This window comes from Lytechinus pictus, unplaced genomic scaffold, assembly GCF_037042905.1.
Source record: "Lytechinus pictus isolate F3 Inbred unplaced genomic scaffold, Lp3.0 scaffold_19, whole genome shotgun sequence".
In the NCBI taxonomy this organism is placed as follows: Eukaryota; Metazoa; Echinodermata; class Echinoidea; order Temnopleuroida; family Toxopneustidae; genus Lytechinus; species Lytechinus pictus.
This window is the reverse complement of record NW_026974140.1, coordinates 9872276-9891870: the sequence shown is the minus strand read 5'-3', so window position 1 is coordinate 9891870 and position 19595 is coordinate 9872276. Positions and strand designations below refer to the sequence as shown.

Genomic DNA, 19595 nt, shown 5'->3' with positions numbered 1-19595 from the left:
GCAAGCGTTGTTATCGAAACAATATCGAATTCTTAATGAGACATTGAGACATGATAATTGTAAGTTGTATGTACCACATATTTTTATATCTTAGATAAACTCTTTCAGACATCATTCGTTGGCGTGATATGAATACACATGAGCGCATGATTGGTGTCGCCGCTTACTTAAGACTACACATATTTTGAGCTATTGACAATGTAAAATGTGGGCATTTTCAAATTTACCCATGGCCGTTAGGGGTTGCTACCCATGCCGAAGAATTGCAAAAGATAATTTAACATTTTTATTTTGGTCAGTTCTGCGGGTTAAGGGACAAAAAAGTAAGTCCTTGAAATAACATTGCAGTGAACCATTTGGGGCACAAGAGTAAATATTTGCGTTGAAGAAAGGGCGATTTTGGGTGACCTCCTTTTGCTATACCTATATGCTGGTAGTGCCATACAGTTGTCGTTTTGATACGATTACAACTAATAACGATCTGACCATAAAGCTTGCTTGATATATATTTTGTTGGGGTGCTTTGGAAGGAAGAATCATTAATAAATTGCAGGTATTACAATAAAATATTGTCCAATTGTGTAAATATTGTGTTCGTCCCTTTGTGGCTTTTGGTTTGGTTGGTTGGTTTGTTAGTTTACGACACAATATCTTTTGACAGGTTTATACTAATAAAATTTATGCGCCAAAAGACACCGAAAGTCAAGAACACAATGATAAGCTGATGGCAGTTGCAAAATTGACTGAACAGACGCTGTTCGGAGCATGTTGGGAGCAAGCATACTTCGCAACAGCACCATTAGACCATGAACACATAGGGCCACCCCCAACTTCATTGATGGCAGGCAAGAAAAAGCATGTTTCACTTGTGAAAACATACAAACGTATCTCACTTGCAATGCCCTATTATATCATGTCTATACCCTATTATACCCATGCTTATACATGTAGAAACCCTCCAAACCCTTCCGGTTAACTCGTAAAAATATATAACTTCCCTGCTCGCTCGCTACGCTACCTCGCGCCCTTTAAAATATAGTGTCTACAATGTAGGCCTAGCCGTGTTACGGTTTGTTCGGTCCATCGCTTTGCCCCCCCCCCCCCCCGTTGAAAATGTCTGTGTCAGGTGCGTTCATCTTGTCATCACTTTACAGATCTCGCCTTCCTATTATTCATGTCTATACATTATTGTTGAAGAATGTGATATAATGTTCACCGTATAGGTGATCTTATTATCTTGTTATGATGGCGGCATGACGCCAAACACTTTGCAAGACTGCTCAGTCAGTAAGTTTGGTTTGGAATGGTGTCCGCACTTTTAAGTTGTCTGTAGTGAGCTTAAGGTGGGTTGAAGAAAGGCTGAGAGCAAGAAATTTTCAAGCCAAAAGAAGGCGTGTGAGGATAGAAATAGAGCGAAACATTGAAAGGGCATCGATGGGATCAACTAATTTTCGTTGATGAAGTTAAATTTAGACTGTTTTATATTCATCAACGCAACAATTAATTGCAATTGGATTATTTCACAATAAGAATTTCAATTCATTAATTTTCTTCTTATAAACATTCATTTTGTTTTCTTTAAATAGCCTTAGATAAATGGAATTAATTCTAACTATAATGACTGAGCAGTGCACTTTATTGCTGGAAGTGTGTTTTTGGTAATTAACTATTTGTAATGGTATCCTATACATGTATGTATTGTTTATTTCTATCAAGTGCGACCAAGCAAAATTTCCATGCATTTTGGGCAAAACGAAAATTGAAGCTGACACTGAAAAAAAAACTTATAATGAATAGGACTACACCAATTATCAAGTTGAACAATTAACATAATAATAATAATGAATTTGTCTGACGAAATAAAGAATTGTCTCCGTATCTAGCCAGCATTATCCCCGCTGGCGGCATTAGGAATCAATGACAATAAGGAATCTGCTGTTAGCATGCTACATGAATTGCTTCTTTTCTGTTTGGTATACAACCGACAACAAGGGAGGATTGTTTGAAATCCTTAAAAGTACATAGATGTTAGTACCACACCTGCTTTTGACATGTTGGAAGGCATTGGAACATGTTAAAAAGGAGAGGGGCGAGTTCGTAATTTGTCTCACCCAGCATTAAAAAAAATCGATTTGTTTCAGAATTCGTATTAAGTGTAAGAGTCAGATTCAGAGTTTATTGATCCATATTCACAGCATAAAAAAGGTTGTTTCATGCTCTGCCAGTCCAAATCCAGTAAACAGACTGGTTTCAATTATTTTTAATCTCTTGCCCCCTCTCCCGGTCGATGGAACAAACCTCCTCCATCTCTCCGAAACATCTCTTCTCTTGACCTCTTAACAAATCTTTAAAAACACCTGTATACATGGTATAACTATAATCCTTAAATTGTCTTATGCCTTTAACAGCGCACTGTATCCTCTAGAAAAAGCGCTATATTAATCCAAATATTATCATTATTATGAATTACACAAGAGTATGAGGTATATGAATCATTGGGGGTACATGAACACTATGGACATAATTAATTTGCCACATATAGGCCTAATATAAACTATGTAAGTATGTTTAATGTTTAGTTTCCAATGAGTGAAAAAAGGACACATATTTTATTTCTGTATCTATCTTTCCCCTATTATTTACAAGAATCGGTGTGTGGTCTATTCAATTGCTCCTAAAAACTTACATCAATGCCAACCTCGAAGATTCGAATACCGCTTTTGAAAAAAGAAGACACATGCACTATCTCCATGTTTATAATTTAACAGAATAGTCCACATTAGACGCTCTCGTCTAAACATATATTCCTTGTCAATGCAAAACGCACTGGAGATCAGCGCGTTTGGAGGATAACACAGGGGATTACGCGAAGCCTCATCTTCGGGCGGAAGAGCCTCTATCGTTAAAATAGCTCCAAACATACAATTATCTTCTTTATGTGCTCCAACGAAGTTGATATTCTTGATTATTCAGAGTGTACGATGTGAAGGATATAGAATGTTGATTGATAAACATTGGGCGGGGAGTAGGATCATGTATAATTGCGATGACGATACACATGATAAGCCCTAATCTTGCCCAGTGGAATATTCACATAACTTGATACTTATCTGAGAATTGATTACATGACATGGCCGAGGTTCCTGAATACTTCAAAGGAAATTCTAAAGTCGTACATGCAGACATAATTATGATATTAATGTGCTAGTAATAAGACGATTAGCATGTTCAGATTCGCCAAATAATTCCTTCGAGGTCAAAGGTCGACATTCATAAAAATGAATGTAATTATTTTGTTATTCTTTTATTTTACTTCATTTCTACATTTTCTCAATCGCATGCTTTTAATTTGTTGTAATCTATACGTATTTAAAGTGCACAGTATTGAATTCTAAAATAGTAAACAGTGCAACGCACTTTTAATATGTTTATCAAAGTTAGTAAACGCATTGCAACACACTTGACTTTGAGCATGCTCCAGAAAGTGATGGCATTTAATTTGAAACTGGTATTAAAGATCTATAAACGAGAGAGAGATGCCAAACGTAGACATTCTGTGATAGGTAAAAATTTACATTTGATCACGTTACTCACTTTTGCCCAATGAGACAGCAGCATTCCTAGTATGTGGATTAAAAACATGAATTTATTGTCATGGGGTAAAAACAACGTGACTGACTTGTAGCTGGGCTGATCATAACATAAATTGTTGTTTTTAACAGTATCAAATGTTACGTGGGCTTTAAATCGTACTTGGACTCGCTCTATTTATCAAAATATCGGAAAATAGTTTAATTTTTATTCCATTCGGGAAATGCGGGTTTGGTTTCAAACACACATACTGATGACGTTTCAAGGAAGTCTTGTTTCATATGTCAGCTGCAGACAGCACCGATGGTTTTATGTCAATAGAGCTAACAAATATAAATCCCAAAAATTCATTCTTTGAAGTTCAACGTTTAATAGCGAGACCTCGAACGAAAGACGGCCGAAGATTGAGTGTATTGGTCGCCATGGACCAGATGGCACGGCACAGACCAACCTTTAGGGACTCAACTAGTAGGAGAACTGTTCCAAGAGATAAGTGGGTGGTTCATTTATTATAGAATAGCATACAAGATGGGTGGAGGCAGAGGTTATGAGGGAGCGTACTGGACGGAAGGGGGTATAATTCGGCCGAAGTGACTTGACAGTTCTTGCTTTTGAGGTAACTGGCCCATGATGCAGATGCAGGACGTTGGTGACAGCTTGTCCAAGTTTCAAATTAAAATCAATTTGGTTTGTACTTTCCTTTCACTCCTGTCAGTATAGATATGTTTCAAATGAAATTTTATATTACTTTTTTGTATTCCGACACAGCAAAAACTGTGGTGTTAACCGGTGCACATAGAGGACCACACCAGTTATTTTACACCGGTTTTAAATTGGTGGTGTTAGTTTTACACCTATATGTGTTATTACAACACCTATGGTTGTTACATTCACACTCTTTGGTGTTATGTTCAATCTCTAGGGCGTTATTTTAACACCTCAGGGTGTGGTCCTCTATTAACACCAATTGGTGTCAGTTTTAACACCACAGTTTTTACAGTGGACAAAGAGCATCTCTTACGAAAAAAAGATTAATAACTTTTTGTCTTTCACTGACCTTGAGTTAACCTTGTTCATTGACCTGGGTATTACATAGTAAATGTGTTCTTGACCTGACTAATGAATTGGCATATTTTCGAGAAAAAAAGAGTATCGACACAGAAAGTATCACTAACAAATAATATTCTATTTATTTAATTTGTTAAACTCAATTATTTGACGAACGTTACTCATATTTGCACAACCTCTCCATATTTTGTTTGGACAGTTTAACAAAGGATGCTCTTCATATAAGGTCCAATAGATTTTACCTAAACATATTCAATAATCGGAATGTTAAATAAAATACTTCTGTATGGGATATGACCACAAGAATGGTATATAAATATTGATTAGGAATACTGTTTTATTCACAATGTATCCATTAAGACCAAAAATTAGAGGTTAGCCCTTATCAAAGAATACCAAGGCGAAATTTAAATCTTACGCGTGCAAAACACAGACCCTAAATGATTCTTCTGACATTCGAGAGTTACACAGTCTATTTTTTTTTCTTTAGGTTTGTTGGGTTTTGGGGAGAAGTGGCCCTTTTTTTATACACATATATATTTTTTGTCATTGTGCTGTATACAATAACATATATTCAATTCTCACGAAAGAATGTTGTGCTAAGACGCGGTATAGAATTCGAATTGACTTAAGGGTTCCGACGATAATTGTGCTCTATAATGGATCAAAATACCTTAAAGGGGAATCCAGCCCTGGCCATACAATGTTGTGTTGGGAAGGATAAAAATAAATTAAAGAGAATGATGAAAGTTAGAAAGAGATCGGACAAGCAATAAGAAAATTATAGCTGTTATAAAATTGAGATCACTAATACTATGTAGATTTCAAATTGGCAATTGGGTAAGTAAATTATGACAAGGGGCAAGGACAACTTTCCCATAGGCCATGTACTTTATTATCAGGGATTTGTGGTTTTCTCCTAAGTACCCATTCCCCTGGGGCAGTAATCTAAATATAACCCAGGTAGTATATTGTTTTATGTCCTCATGAAAGAAAAATATAATTCAAAATAAAACTTTTGGAAAAAAATGAAATTTTAGCCATAATATGTATTGGAGTACATGGAAGAGTAGTCCTTGCCTTACATCACTATGACATCCCATATGCGGCCAATTTGAAGTCTCCATGGGTATAGTGATTACCAATATTTACAACTTTTAAAAATTCATAACTTTCTTGTTGTTTGTCCAATATTGTTCACCTATCAACTTGTCTGATTTTTCTTTTCCTTTTAAAAACAAGTTTTTATTTGGGTTGGATTCCCCTTTAATGACCGGCTTGACTATCAAATCAATAAATTGAGGTCCGAGGTAGGAGACCTAAGACGCATATCTCAGATAGTCAGGATGGCCCTCATAGGTAAACAATAGTTGATTGACACCGTAACCCCCCCCCCCCAATTTACAAACATGAACATGGATTCATATAATCATATAATTAATATAAAATCGAACGTTTGAAGACATTCTTATTTACTTGCAACATTATCAGATATGAAAATTATCATATGGGGTTAAATTAAAGGCCACTATATATCCTGTGTCCTGAACTTGGCCCTTTTGCTTTTGATACTTCACTTCAATTCACGACGTAGGCCTATATTGACTCTATGCTGAAGGGGGGGTCAAGTTCAAGACGGCGCTACTCTATTGTGTAAGAGTGAGGAATGCAACGCTGCAGGAATATAACACGTCACATCCGTTTTTCTGGTGCGGTCCTCCAAATTCACCTGTTAAGGGCACACATGAGTATTACAGACCCCCATTGACTCACGTGTTAAATCATAGCTCATCAAAAAATCATCAAAAATCAATCCCTCGATAGATTTTGCTTTAATTCTCTGACATTAGTCACAATTAACTGTACATTAAGACCTGATATGTTAATCGGGTACTTGCCCGGCTCAATCAAAAGTTAAGTGGCCTGAAATAAGACTAACCATAATTTCGGCCAGTTCATCGCAAGAAAAACCCGAACTGCATTGTGGGTAATAATAATTAAAATGAAATACAAAAATGCAGTCTAGCCTCCCCAAAGGCCTTAATTATGAAAGAGTATGAACATGACATTGTTTATATCATTTATATTTTGATATACAAACATTTTGTCCATTTTTAATGAATTATTTTAATCAATAAAGTCATGTGATCTTTACTTACGCCTGTCCGACATGCTTTGCGCGCGGTTGAATTACTCTCATGTGCCCTATACTGAGGGTCGAACAAAGAAAAGTTGAATATTTTGGTCTCAAAAGAAAGAGTGGGTTCTCCTGAATAGATTGATACCTTGCATTCAATACCAAATCTGACTAAACGCGTTAAAAGAAAAGAAAACGTCTCATTAGACGCCCCTCATTTTAATGTAAAAATACAGTGTTCCATTCATATAATTTGTGCGCTTCCTATAGGCTATGGTATTGCAGCTACAAGTTATACTTGTTTGATGTCCATCAATGGGCTAAAATATATATTGTGTGGAGTTAAAACTTCTTGTTAGCATGTTTAATTTTGTTCGAAGTGATTTATTACCTTTTTTATTCGCATAAAAATAAACAAAGTAAATAAAAGAAAATGGATAACAAACAAAGAGTGTAAGCAATTCTTGTGCGTATATCGCCTCTCTTCCTCATTATAATTCACAAGCTGGAGGGGGGGGGGTGCTATAGATATATACCATCAACCCCGCCCTGCTTACAAGACAGGAGGATGAGGTATGTACCCCGACTCAGCTCCCCCCCCCCCCCCTCGCGTAGCTTTCAACGAAGTGAATAGTATTCAAGTGCGCAATCCACATCTGACTGAGACAAGTTTATGAATTTTAATGTTTTGTTCATCTTTCTTTCTCGGCGTGCTCTAAACACTAAAATTGGGAATCCTTGATGATAATTAGTAGTTATTCATCATTTTTAAATCCTACTTATTTCATTTCACACTCTCAAACCAACCAGATCTGATCTCCTGTTGACAGTAGAAACCCGCATTTCTGCATGATAAATGATAATAAGCATTGAATATGCATTTGAAAGCGTCATTTCATCATAGTAAGCGATAAATGCACTAAATGCCGAGTTATATACCGATCAACTGTTGTCAAACATAACCTATTTCATAGTATAAAACTGTTTAAAGCATTCCATCACTGATTTCTAGCAGACGACGCTCAGCCTTAGCAACGACTGTGTAGAAGTGTAGTCGCGGTACAGGGCACACATGAGTATTACAGACCCCCATTGACTCACGTGTTAAATCATAGCTCATCAAAAAATCATCAAAAATCAATCCCTCGATAGATTTTGCTTTAATTCTCTGACATTAGTCACAATTAACTGTACATTAAGACCTGATATGTTAATCGGGTACTTGCCCGGCTCAATCAAAAGTTAAGTGGCCTGAAATAAGACTAACCATAATTTCGGCCAGTTCATCGCAAGAAAAACCCGAACTGCATTGTGGGTAATAATAATTAAAATGAAATACAAAAATGCAGTCTAGCCTCCCCAAAGGCCTTAATTATGAAAGAGTATGAACATGACATTGTTTCTATCATTTATATTTTGATATACAAACATTTTGTCCATTTTTAATGAATTATTTTAATCAATAAAGTCATGTGATCTTTACTTACGCCTGTCCGACATGCTTTGCGCGCGGTTGAATTACTCTCATGTGCCCTTAAATGCACCTTGCAGGGGGGAAATCATGGTGTTTCAAACCCACCTTGGAAGTGCAATGGTGAATGGTGATTTTACTGTCACACGGGCGAAACCCCGACGGCGACACGTCATTTGCTCCGACGACAATTGCTCCGGTCTTATTATCTCAGATGGCGTAGGGTTAGAGCTAGGATTGTAATATACATTTTTGATTCAGAATAATGTAAATATAAGGAATAGGGTTCGTATAGTTCGGGATGTTAGGTCTTAGGTTTGCCTTGACGTGCAGATTTTCCATCGGAGCAATTGTCACCGGAGCAAATGTCATGGGACCAAACTGACTCCAGACGGAAAAAAAAACGTACGTTATTACAAACCATAGGTCCGTTTGGTGTCGCTTTCATTGATATGACTGCAGCAGAGGTGCCGTGGCCGAGTGGTTTAAGGCGCCTGGCTATACATGGAAAGTCCGAGGTTCGATCATCGGCCACGACACCTATGCTTTTATCCTGCATTCAAATAAATGGAAATGCTTTAGGCATTATTGGTTACTAGGTGTGTAGTTTTAAAAATAATAATAATAATAATGTGATGCCCAGTCACATCGACTCGATGTAGTCCGTTTCATTAGTGTGGCTGTGCTGTTTGTACACGGAGAGGTGCCGAGGTGGGTTCTCTCTCACCTTATAGCCTCATACTGCGAAGTTTGGGTGTCGGATAAAGGTTTGCAAATTGTTATACAAAAAAGCAGGAAAATGTACTCTTCACTTATGAAAATGATGAGTCATCGCTTCAATTCACATTATATTTCAATTTGTAATAAAACTCGATTTTGTGTGATAAAAATTATTCAGAAATTGAAGGTCTAAAATTAAACTGATACAAAGTCGTGACAGGGGTCGATCAAATAAACTCGTAATTCATTCTCTCAGTTTCGATACCATCAAGTGAAAGGTGGTAGTTTATCAAGATGATATCACCTTGGAAGTAATGTGGGGTTAGAAACTATTAATTGTCGTTAGTACTACGTGGGGGTATGCGAAAGCATTATGTTTTCAAGACATACAAAACCAGACGGAGTTCTAACTTCGTTTTAGTATCAAAGAAAAATACAAGAAATTCGATGAAGCAAGTTGATGAACTTTTGATCTTGAAATAAACTATCGAATATTGGGTTCCTTCTCCTGAATATTGGCATGTACTCTCAGTCAGCATAATCGATGTGTATATGTCATTCTGGGTGGTTTTATGATCACAGGGGCGGATCCAAACGGGGGGGGGGGGAGGGTGTGGACCCCTTGAATTCGAGTACCAACCCCAAAAGAGCGAGAGTGAAAGAGAGGAGAGTCAATTGCATTCATTTTATTTTAATAGTAAAACACTTCATTATTTATATCATTTAGTCATACCTATAGAGCTATGGTGTATTAGATTTGTTTTTGTTTTTTCATCTCAGGATTTATGTTTACGCACCCGTATCACGCCAAATACGGACTCTGCCATTTGAACGTGTTTCGTATCAGTTCTTGTTTTGCACTTGGGTTTAAGTCCTCCTTAAGTTAACCAAATACCTTTGGAATGGGAACACGCATAAACACTTTAAAGATCATGTCACATGTTTATATACGACTGGTTTTCTTCGATGTGTATCTCTCATTTTGAGATACATGTGCGGATAATGTAGATGGTCTTATTTAAAGTTAAAGTTCACTGTAGTGCCCACATGTTGACAGATAGACTCTAAAACACTACTTCTACTTCTACTATGTTTATATTTATAATACAGCAACAACAACAACTACTACAACTGCTTATGCTGTTGCTGCTGTTACTGGTGCTACTTCTTCTTGTTTTTCTTCTGCTGCTGCTTCTTCTTCTTCTTCTTCTCCTCCTTCTTCTTCTTCTTCTTGTTCCTCTTCTTCTTCTTCTTCTTCTTCCTCCTCCTCTTCTTCTTCTTCTTCTTCTGCTTATTCTATACGACGACGACGACGACGACGACTACTACTACTACTACTACTACTACTACTACTACTACTACTACTACTACTACTACTACTACTACTACTACTACTCTTACTACTCCTACTACTACTACTACTACTACTACTACTACTACTACTACTACTACTACTACTACTACTACTCTTACTACTCCTACTACTACTACTACTACTACTACTACTACTACTACTACTACTACTACTACTACTACTTCTACGACTACAACTACTACTACTACGACTACAACAACTACTACTACTACTACTACTACTACTACTACTACTACTACTACTACTACTTCTACTACTACTACTACTACTACTACTACTACTACTACTACTACTACTTCTACTACTACTACTACTATACTACTACTACTACCATTACAATTACAACTATTACTACCCCACCACCTCTACTTCTACAGGTGATGACTATACATCAATAGATCCCTCAATTTCGAAAGCAATGCTTGTGAATTATTTTGATTTGGTTGCCCATGGGGGAGATATTTATTCATAGAGGGGGTATATCATACGAGAAGACAAGTTATGGTCAACCGTGAAATGATATCCAAAGCCAAGTCTAATAAAAGTAGTTTTGAAAAGGAAATATTTTGACTGGCAATATAATATTCATGGGTCACGCTATCTTCGGTTCCCTCTCGGAGTAGATCCATTTCCTTTCTTGATTCTCCGAAGAATCTTGTTCCTCTTGAAAGCGACACGAGCAGCAAAATAAAATGCCATTTACTATTTGGCTCCCGGCTGGAATCACTCCCATGGTTTATATTCTTTCAATGGTCTGTCATATTTGCCAATAGTTGTCACCTTTGAACCTTGGGATGATGGAGAGGGTATGGGAAGTGCCATTGAACTACTAAAAGTTTGATTTTCCACGGGTAATTTCGATGGTCGGACAGGTGCGCTTTTTGGCGTGTAGAATTTCACCCACGCATCTGTTCGGAGACACGCACACGAGTAGCTCTCGAATTCAGAGTTTTGTGCAACTCGTCGAGGACAAACTATCTGAAAGGGGGTACGAGGTGCCTACGACCCCCTCCCTCTCCCTGAAAAAAAGTAACAACGTTCGATTGCACACTTCTTCCTGCATGTCCTGAATGAATTTGGAATAAAAAAAACCTTTCATTTAATAAAATTGGCGCCCCTACGATAGCATTTCCAATACTTTCCAATCTTGCCCGCCACGGGGAAAATTTTCCCGTATGAAATATTTTGACAAGCAAAAACAGACAGAAAAACGATGGGTCTAGGGAAAGACCCCCCCCCCCCCCCCTCCTCCCACACCTAGGTCGAGGCATGTAAGGCTTTACTTGTGCAGCCAAACTGCATTCAAACGAATACATATTCCTAGGTCCATGATCAAACCAACTTCAATCTGCCATCTCATGACTGCAGCGAAACGTATCAAAAATTGGTTGGCTATGATATTTATCAGCAAATAAATAAAGTTACACTTTAGCACATATACTATAGGCAAACCAGAATCAACATAGAATAATGTATTTCTAAATGAGAAAAATTATATATCATGTCGCACATTCAAGGACCATTGAATAGGTATAGAACTATGATGCCGTATTGACCATGAATAGTTTGCAGAGGTAACTCTGTCAGACTCCCCAGTGCCAAAGAAAATTAAAATGAAATAAAACGCAATAAAACGTCCTCGGTGTAGCATTTTGAGCATTCTAAGCTTTTTTTCTCATTGTCATGAATAATGCAATCTGAAGAAATAACATATATTGAGAGGGTGTTCCAATTGGAATAGACACTGCTGTTTCAGAATTTGTTTCAGTATTTGTGTAATGTTACGGACGACTTAATGAACAACTGAGATCATTATAAAGGCAATGGGCTAAACTTGTAATTGATGGTGCAAAGTTTTCCTTCAGCAAGAAATTTACCCACATTGTGCTGCACTCAACCCAGGTGAGGTGAATGGGTACCGGCAGGAAGTAATTCCTCAAAAAAGCTGTGCGCCCCGGAATCGGTAGACCAGCTTATAGCCGGGGTAATATAGGAGCGCCTTGAGCACCTAGCAAGGTGGATACAAATCCTATATTATTAGAGTGCAAAACGCTCGTATATCAAACTAAAAAACGACAGAACAAAACTGTATTCGAGCTTAAGGATGCATTTTTAATGTTGTTTTAATCATTAGTCTTTATCAACCAATTTTTTTTTCTCGCTCTAAAACCCTGCGTAGAATAAAATGATTTATGTTAAGTCTTGTTTCATGCCTGATAATTATTTTTCAAGCTGAGAAAGTAGTCTCTTGAGGCATCTATCTTTTTTGTACTGAAGATGGTGTGGATAAAAACGAATCCATAGACGGATTATTTTCCTATGGTTTTCGATGAGCTGTGATTTAACACGTGATTGAACGGGAATCTGAATTACGCATGTGTGCCCTATATACATCTCCTCAAGAAAAGGGAAAACTTCCCGGTGCATGCATAGTAGCGGATTTAAAAAAAAAGAAAAAAAGGTGTGAAATTGTTTTTTCTCTAGTTCTGATGAATAGACCCAAGCACTAGCAGTGAGAGAATTGTAGATAGGGTTTCATGCATCAGTTTCAGCATAGGCTTAGTATTCTCGTCGACCCGCAAATGTACTCTCTTTATTTACCTAGCCCACTTTACCTATTGATCTTCCAGAACATGTCCGACAATAAGAGACATTCTGAGTTGGTTTTGCCCATCTGCACAGAACGATAAATTAAAGGGACGGGTAAATTTGAAAACTTTAAGGGAGTCAGTAAAACTAAATACCACTTGAGTTGTTTAAGTTTTTAAAACGGGCAAGGGAAACCCGAGGAAACTATATCAGGGCTTGCCCTGGTTGGCGTCTCTCCTCGATGTGCCACTAGCCACAGTCTGCCTATATCGTGTTGCAGATATTACAAATAGAACATACATTGTATTTCAAAGGGTAAATATCCAAACACAATCAGTAATCTTCATCCGATTAAACATAATTATATGTTTCAGGTGTTTTTCCTCCACCTGCAAAGAATGTTAAAAATCCCGACACCTGCTGGGGAAACAAATTCGTCTTGCGTAAACCATAGGGTTAAACGTATCTTCCGTTCATATAAAACATTGAAACTTATACTACCGGGAAGTCTTTTAGGGAAGTCTTTTAGGAACCTATCGCAAATAATAAGTAGAAGTATTATCCTTTACCATCGTTGCCATAGATTTTAACAAGGCTCATAAAAAGTAAAGGCCTTCCCTTGACGCGTAATCTCGTCACCCTCGTTTTTATCAAAAACAAATCTTGACTCTCGGGGAAACATAAATTCGTGAAAAATCATGACAATGGCTTAAGGGTCAAGGACAGTTGTTGACAAATAATCAAATCAAAATGGAGAACGAATGATTGAAAAGGGGGTTATTTATTAAAAATTAGGTTGAATAATTGGATTAATTTTACACTATTGTCCTGTTACACGGCACCCAGGTCAGACACTAGCAGACGGATGAGGTTGTCAAGAGTGCAATTCATTCTAGATATGAAATAACATATGAATGAAAAGAAAGCAGTGTCAACTTCATTCTACACTTTGAGCACTTCAGAAAAGTTAATAGTTGAAGTCAATATTGCACATAAGTTGCGAGGGGTGATTTTTAATTAACAAACTGAAATGAATAGATTTTAGCTGTATCGCAGCGACATTTTTTTCGTTTTTATAATATCTAATGTTAACCGAACCCCAATCCTTTTACCTTTTATGCGAAGTCCCACAGTTTTAGGTTTCAACCTTGATCATTTGATTGCTTAGAATATTGTCAGAAAAAGGGAAAATAGGAAAGGGGATACTATCTGATTGCGCTATTAAAAGGATCATCGTAAATCATTTATTAGCAGCTGGATCGATTACACCATATACATATATATATATATATATATTGTTATTTATGACCCGTCAAATTTAGTCAGTGCTGTTTCCAGATCCCCGAAAGAGAAAAAAATGAAGCACATATATGAACCCTTGACCCAGCGTTACGGTATTCCAGCACACCTCTGCTCCTGTGGCGTATATCTTGAAAAAACGGCACCCAGGCAGCATTGAACTTGCGCCCCTTCCACAACTCTGAGGGCTGAAACCCCACACCTCCTTTTTTCTGAAGTCATTTTATTCACTTGATTGTTCATCTTAGTCATGACAGGTATTGATTTTTTTTTAAATTATATTTATGCCCCCCTGGAATACGTGGCCCATCGCCCCCTAGATACGCCACTACCTGTCCCAACATTAAAAAAATCGGTGTCTCCATTAAAAAAAGTACAATAAATGAAGAAGGTGATATCTTCAGAAAAAAAATTGAATACCGGAATGGAAAAAAAAATCCGCGCTCTTTTTACTTTAGGAATCCTTCACTCAGCAGAGCCTATGCCGCCAGCCAAGAACGTCTGTCGGAACCAAAACTTTTCGTTAAGTCTATATCGAAAGATACACAAATAAACTAAAGCCTAGCTATGTCTTCGCATGCCTCAGAGAGTACTTCAGGGATTTGCCTTCGTTCTGGTCTTGACATTTACGTTCATGTGGTGTGCATTAGTCAACTCAGAAATATGGATATGGCGGTTATGTTTTCTGAAATTTAGACCTTAAATACATGTAGGATTTGAAGTCATGAGTATGGTGAGCGTCCACTTTGAACCCCCACCCCCCCCCCCCCCCATTTTGGTCAGTCCCAAGGGTAAAACAGGTCGGGTCTGAAACATGATTTGTTTACACGAACATCAGAAGAAAGTATGGTTAAATTGATCCTATCGGGACAAACCTGATGTTTCAAATTTTGTACTGATAAAATGGCTAACTTTGAGTGAACCTTAAAGTGTTCTCAACTTACATGTACGACTTAAAACCTGTAAAATAAAAGTTCTATTGAAATCGGTTTATCTAAGGACAGAGTAGACCTTGGATAGAATGTACTGTAGCTCGGATAGAATAGAGCGCCGATAAAAATTACCAATGATAGAAAAGAGAGCGGATAGCATAAAACACCGACAGAATGTCACAGACTGGGGCATAGACAGAATGACATGATCTATCCACACAGATTAATCAATTGTGCAAATAAGATTTCTTAAGTGTTCATGAGATTTATGAGATTTATCTTCATTTTGCATCATTTTGCTCAAGATCAAAATTTTGTTTAAGAAACGACATAGTACTACATCCTTTATTCCTGGCCGCGCCCCTTCATCGTTCTTCATTCATTCATCTTCCTTTATCCTGCTACCCGTCTCTCCACCCACATTCTCTATCTAAATAAACGTTGAAATTTTACATCCTTACATCAATCGCCATTGATCAATCGTCTTCTTTACTTCCGGTTACAACTTTCTATTTCCATCTTCGAATCAGTCTTACGGCTTTCGCTCTCTTCCAGCCACATCCTCCCACGGTGACCAATTGGGTCCAACATGGCGTCGGTATTTGACCAGATTGTCTGCCAAGCACAATGATTATTTATCAGATGTTTCCTACCCAGATCAAGAAGTATGATTGTTACTCATCCGCCATTACGGAAACAATGGATGAATCTTCAGAAATAACGAATTAAAATCTGAAAACCAACCTCCCTTCCAATGGAACGGGCAAGGAAGAGATCCTTTTTGAAAACACTCAAAATAGAAAAGCCACAATGGATAGATCATTGTTTTTATATTACAGTCAATTGATCAAATCCGAAATAAATTGATAATCATGGGCCAGTATAATTTGATAAACAAGCTCATAAAAACGCACAGGAAAATGGCAAGTAAATAGAAGTGTAGCTGGGGCTTAGTCATCTGATATGGGAAATTGAGAAGAACGTTCATGGTCTAACCTTATAGATTCGTCTCCTTTTGAGTCTTCAACGTCTTCAAATATTTCAATAGGGTCTTAATGACACAGAACATGGACCCAGCTATAGCAAGGGATCCGAGGACGATTTTGAACCAAATTATCTGAGGAGTAACTTTATTATACAGTACATCACCATCATTGGTTAGATTTGAACCCACAGTCTAACTGGGGGAGATGTTTACCGACCTGTTTACTTGCCCTCCTGAAATCTATTTTTCACTATTATACAATCTTCAAGTAAAGGCTGTTGAACCTAAATGTAATGGTGAAGAATAGCACCAAGGACACATGAAGGTTTACAAATTGATCACTTAGCACACTCGTCCATTCATAGCTTGTAACACTCTTGTTACACTCCGATTTAAATTTCTTTCGAGATCATGTGTGTTCAATGGTGGTCACTGTCTAGCGTGGTAATCTATTTGCCCTCTCTTTACAAACCTCAACAAAAGGGTATACGACAAGAAAACATTCAATCATGTTTCTTCCATGTTTTCGCTATTTCACTCCTCGGCGTCACTAAAAAAAAATGAATCACTTGTCTGAACAGTGAAACACTTGGTCCAAATAATGAGTTAAAGCGGGGAGTTCCCTGGGTAAAGTGACACATTTTGAGCCAAAGTGTTTCATTTATACGGACAAATTGACTCACTTTTTTATTTTATGTGATGGTGTCCGTATTTGTTGCAGCTGGTGCTACTCATGTATTGTTCGTTTCCTTTAAAAAAATGTTTGGGTCTCCTTTTGGTTGCTTCTGTTGTATTGTACTAGCTGTCCCTTGCTTTATACAAATCTTTTTCTCTCTCTCTTATCCATTTTCAATTCACGTCTCACCAGTTTATCCGCATATTGCTTTTTCCCTCTCTTTTCGGCACTTTTCTTTAATATTTGGTTCTATTTTTTTTTCTAATTCGCAATCAGTAATCCCGGTGAAAGTATAATCCGAATATTTTATACAGCAATTGAAACAACATATACCATTTAAGCTGAAATGAAATGAAAAACTTACGTACCTTTTTGAATGAATGTAATAAAAATGATTTATTGATGTTGGTAGGAATGAAATGATTTGATGAAACAATGACATTAGGTTATTGTATTTATCACGCAATTTATCCGTTGGGTTGAATTCAAGTTTTCGTAATGTGCATTGTTTCTTCTCTATTGTTCTCTCCCTGGATGTCATACAATTTGAACAAATCACATTCCAAAAAATATGACATCTTTGGCTCCTCTAATTCGTCCGTATCATATTAATGTTACCCAAAACATTACCTTTTTCGTGAGACCTTACAAAACTAAAAAGGTCTTTGTCTGAAACATTATAGAATCTGTAATCCTGGTTTCTTAATTTATTGTATGCTTAGCAGAACGACCCCATCCCTCCTCCCCCGAATAATCGTTTATTAAGGTATTGAACGAAGTCCGAGGCGAATTCTGGAGACGAGAATCTTTATTGAACATGTTGAAAAACTGAAAAACTAAACCCATGATAATGTATGTCACCCAATCCCTGCAGGCCTACACCCCCAATTGCCCACCCCCCCCCCCAACTCTCTCTCTTTCTCTTCGATCTCCCTCACTCTCTTATAATTGTATTTAAACCATACCCCAACAAAGTTAATTATGGTGACCGATACTGTGACCTGGATTCCACTTCCAATTTATTCAGGTTGGTCTATGAATAGATGAAACACTAATCAATTGATATGTAATCCCACTGTGATCGTAAATCTATCCTTGAACGTTCATATGACCAACATCGATCGGTGATATGCTATTCAATACTGTCCATGCAAATAATCTGTTTAACACGTTTAAGTCCATTCCATGAAATAACTGAACAATACACAATATTTTAATGATAAATATATAAATGAATAAATAAACAAAATCAATGAATGACGAAATGAATTGATTATAATGAATAAATTAATAAGTAAATAAGGGAATGAATTAAAAAAAATTAATAGATTAATGCAAACTAATATCAATTCAATTTTGTATAATGAATTGAATGTATTCTACTAAAGGCTGATCTCAAATAATCAATTTCAACCTTTTTTTAGTCTTCCAAATAAATCCTGAGAAAGATAATTGTTGTTGGTACATTTTAAAAACTACTTAACTATAATGGAAGAAAAAAAACCCACCGACCAACGAACGAATCGCACAGCACATATTTAATGTCCTACTGCATTATTTTGTCATCTCTGGCTCAATGTCAGTTCATAAGGATTGCCTTATTAAAGTTTCGCCATCGTCAAGTATTCAATAAAATGACAGAGCTGTTTTAAAGAGATGTTTCCTAATTACTAACCAATGACGGCGGTATATCAATGACACAGGCATTCATCTTGTCATCGGTAGAGTCATCTATCCCAAATCAATCATAGAAGATGCTTGACAGTAAAGTTGTTTGAGGAGGGATTCCCTGACACCCCACAACCTCACCACTTAAAAAGGTTCGGTAATATCCAAACTGTTCTTACAGTTTGGTTATCTGGTCATCTTAAAGTTGTTTGAGGAGGGATTCCCTGACACCCCACAACATCACCACTTAAAAAAGTTCGGTAATATCTCAACTGTTCTCACAGTTTGGTTATCTGCAATGCATCTCTCAAAATAATTAATGTCCGAGCTCTTTGACTTTCATTGTACATTTTTTTCGGGCATCATAGTTTCCAATATGTAATGTTTAAGTCTGAATTTTAATTGTATCTTTTTATCACCAGCAAAAGAAAGAGTCACTAAGCAGAAATGTTTTTTCCTTTGAAAACCCACATGCAATTACCGGTGTTCTTCATCCCTCTCCCTTTTTTATTTTATTTCTTTATTTTTTTTTGTGGGGCAGGGGCTGTATTCTCTTTATCTCCTGTTAGATCGTACTTATATTTTGTATTGATCATTGATCTTTTGTCAATGTACCGCCGGTCTGTGCCATTACCATGATTGCTATCATTGCATTCATGGAAATAAAATCTAACAAAAAATATTCAAATGGATTTGCTGCATATGTTGGTCACCCGCCCCCTGAATCCACATATACTTATCATGCCTGAAAAGGAAGATGTCTTGAAGAGCAAGACTGGGATATCACATACAGCTTTCCCTTGCCACCCGGGAAACGCATAAGATTAAGAGGGGCGTGAACGTATAAGACCTATATAATCAAAGACAGGATAATTGTGTCAAGTTCATTCCTGAGACCGTATTTAGACACTGGGTCTGGGAGGTCAATCAGTGGAGAATCGGCCAGCTAAAAGGGGGCAGAGCCTTACAAAATAAACTCGGATGAGATGCAAAGTGGTGACAGATGCAACAGAAAGCGGGCAACGAAGACCATGGACCTTCTAGCATGACTAGTAGGTCCATGCGAAGACGCTGCGTACGCGGC

General features: G+C 37.3%; 1 protein-coding gene across 1 annotated transcript in view; it reads right to left on the bottom strand.

The window, feature by feature from the left end:
* Nucleotides 1–19595, bottom strand: part of LOC129260686 (uncharacterized) — an 85216-nt gene that overhangs the window by 64789 nt on the left and 832 nt on the right. The window lies entirely within an intron of this gene.